Source organism: Octopus bimaculoides, chromosome 2, assembly GCF_001194135.2.
Source record: "Octopus bimaculoides isolate UCB-OBI-ISO-001 chromosome 2, ASM119413v2, whole genome shotgun sequence".
Lineage (NCBI taxonomy): Eukaryota > Metazoa > Mollusca > Cephalopoda > Octopoda > Octopodidae > Octopus > Octopus bimaculoides.
In genome coordinates this window covers 94,381,542-94,384,873 of record NC_068982.1, presented here as the reverse complement: position 1 = coordinate 94,384,873, position 3,332 = coordinate 94,381,542, and the positions used below count along the sequence as shown (strand labels likewise).

Here is a 3,332-nt window from a genome sequence, read left to right as displayed (position 1 = left end):
AGAGAGGGAGAGAGAGGGAGAGAGAGAGGGAGAGAGAGAAATAGAGATACTACACACACATACAAACAGACACACGCACATACACACACACATATATATGTATGCATGTATGTATGTATGTATGTGTGAATATATGTATCCATGCATGCATATATGTTTGTATGAGCTGATTTGTATGTTTTATGTATGTATACTCATGCATCTAGTTGCATTTCTAGACTTGCTCATATATATTTAAATGATAAACATCTGGTAAGTTTTACAGATTTTTACAGTTCCGGTGATGGACTGGATCTGTAGTCTTCGAATTAGCTTTCTCCTTTCTGGTCTTGAGAAGCCTAATTTCTCAAGATTAGTAATTAGGCAGTGTATTACATATCCCTGGTATAAAGCTGAACTTATAATCTGGATAGAGTAACTGCAGGTTTCTCAATTGTTCAGTATAGGTGTTGTCTTTTTCACTGATTTTCAGCTTTATGTTAACTTCCGCTGGGCAGCCGATTTCCACAACAGTAAACGGCTTCTCTTCTCTATCGTAAATCAGATCTGTTGTGCTTACATCTTATTCAGATTTTCACTGGTGCATTCCACCAGTATTCCTTTTTATTATGAGTTACTATGTGGGTTCCTATTTCTTTGTCCTCAGGATTATCCTTCCGACGGATTTCATAATAGACTGTCCTAGCGGTAGAGTCGTGCGACTTCTTTGGGCATGTATTCTATGTTATCAGACAAGGAGTGTTGCTCAAAGAGTTGCCTTCCAAGTCTTATGATGTTATCAGCCCCATGTATGCAAACTTTGTCAAGGGATGCACTCCGACACTTGGTGGTTAAAAGATGTTGCCGAAATGATACAAAGGCATTTTGGATCAATGTTAAACCTCTTCTGTCTTGTTTTCGTTTTAGGTAGAGGCGGTCTACATCACTGTTTATGTGGAAATTGGGTGCTTATTAGCATTTTTCGGGTTTTCACGTCAATGGCTCGGATCTCATCAAGCGTTCAATCAGGCAGCCCAAATGTCGGTATGAGTACTGGCACTAGAAACACATTGCGGGCCACTGTTTTATTGAATTCAGACAGTTCTGAGGTCCAAATTTTCTTCATTCGGCTGTAATATTCTTTAGTGACGTGTGTTTTGTTACATGTGCCACTGTAAGATATATTTTCATTGACACCTAGATACCTGTAACATTCCTCATCAGATACAAGGGAAACAGTCAAATCATGAATGGAGATGTTGCTAGTACGGTTTATAGTTTTCCCCCTTTCCAAAGCCATATAACAACTTTTATCCAGACCAAATTCCAATCCTACATCCTTTGAGAATGTTGTAACTAGGTCAAGGCCCTTTTTCATCTCATGCATATTCTTTGTATAAAGTTTTAAGTCATCCACAAAGAAACAGTATGTAATTTCGGTGTTTCTGTTTCCTTGTGAACTAGTGAGATATCTTTCAGACTTCCTTAACATGAATGATAAGGGGTTTACAGAAAGTATAAACAACATCACAAAGAGGATGTCTCCTTGGAATATACCTTTGCGATACTGTATTCTATCGGTGTTAATGCATTCACTCTTTGTGTATAATTTCAAGATGATGACCCACGATGATGTCAGGTCAGCTATGGCTTTGACTATTCTCACTGGAAATTTAGCAAGGGCTTTTATCATCCATGAGTGGAGAACAGAGTTAAAGGCTTTATTGTAGTATAGCCACGTTGAAATTAGGTTCCTCCTGTACTCACGTACCTCTGACATCACAGTTTTGTTGATTAACAATTGCTCGGCACATACTCAGATTCCCTTCTTCCCAGCTACGTGTTCTGCTGTGATAATGTTATTGGTTTCATAATGATCTTTGAGGAAGAGGTTTAAACAAGCTGTATATATTTTATACATTAAGTTCTGGCATGCTATTGGCCGATAGTTTTTTGCCATATGGGTGGTTCTGCATTTGGTTATCGATTTTGTCTCTGCCAGAGCTAATCAGTGTGGTATGCTACTGTTCCCAATGAAAGCTTGCTGGTACAGATTGATAAGGTATGGTCGGTAGAATGTTAGCTTCTTGTACCAATATCCAACAATCAACTCTCTCCCAGGTACTTTTCCATTCTGGCGTTTCTGGATCACAGTTGCAAGAGTTTCACCATCAATGTTGTATGTCTTGGATGTAACGCAAGAACAATAACTTTTTCGGATTTCTTCCAGCCACAAAGCATCTTGGTTTAAATTCCTTTTCTTCACTCCAGGTTTTCTTCCAGAAGGCGTCTATATCTTCTCCTGAAGGAGTTTCTGTGATGTTTATTGATCCTTCTCTCATGTCTCTGTACACTGCTGCCTGCTTGCGGTTAAATTTTTTTACTATTGTTCTTCTCTCGGTTATTCACTTCTAATGTCGGAGTTTTTCACTGACAGCTTTTATCTCCTGCTTGAGGGTAATCAGTTTGCAGATGAGTGTCCTCATTTTGCCGTCTCCAAACACCATTTCTATCTCCTTCTTTACTTTCTGTTGGTGAGACGTATAGTGATTTGCTTTCTTGCATACAATAAGCATCATTACATGACTGATGGTCTTCCGTAAACCAGCTATCTTTTTCTCTGTCTTCAAAACCTATGATGGTATTTTCTTTGTTATTTCGGTTTTACATTTTGAATATCATTTTTGAAAATCATTTTTGAATATATGGCTACTACTGTTTTACAGTAGTAGCCAGAGCATATAGACAGGCATTAATCTGCAAGTATGTAGGTTCATCACACTGTTGTAAATACTCATCACCAATTTCGTCAACAGCTCTTAATACCGTATGTGGTGGTTTCTTACTTACTTTGCTAGAAAATACTCTCTCCTCGAAGGAGTCCTTCAAAGCCAAAGTTACTTTCGTTCCACAAATCCCTAACTGCCTAATTCAAGTGACATTTAGCGAGTCTACCAACCATTGCTCCTGCACAGTTCAATCATTTCCTAGACGTTGGCAAGAATTTTCTCATGAGCTTTCACAATGTATGCTTCTCATTTCACATGATTGGTGAAAATGACTGTCTGTGTTGTGTGTCGTTAGTGTAATGTACCCCGGGCGTTTAGTTGCTTGCCAAGATCCACACATATCTTCTGATCTAAGGCCAAGAAAAGTAGGCGAATAATACCTCTCTTCAGCTTTGGTAAAAGTAATGGTTTCGTTCATTGAATGTTATTTACAAGATTGTACTCACTAAATACATACATACATAAATACATACTTACATACACACATACATACACACACACACACACACACACACACACACACACACACACACTCATACACACACACACACACATACACACACA

At 38.4% G+C, this 3,332-nt stretch overlaps 1 protein-coding gene across 1 annotated transcript in view; it reads left to right on the top strand.

Annotated features, from left to right (window-relative positions):
• Positions 1-3,332, top strand: part of LOC106883370 (uncharacterized) — a 232,528-nt gene that overhangs the window by 1,035 nt on the left and 228,161 nt on the right. The window lies entirely within an intron of this gene.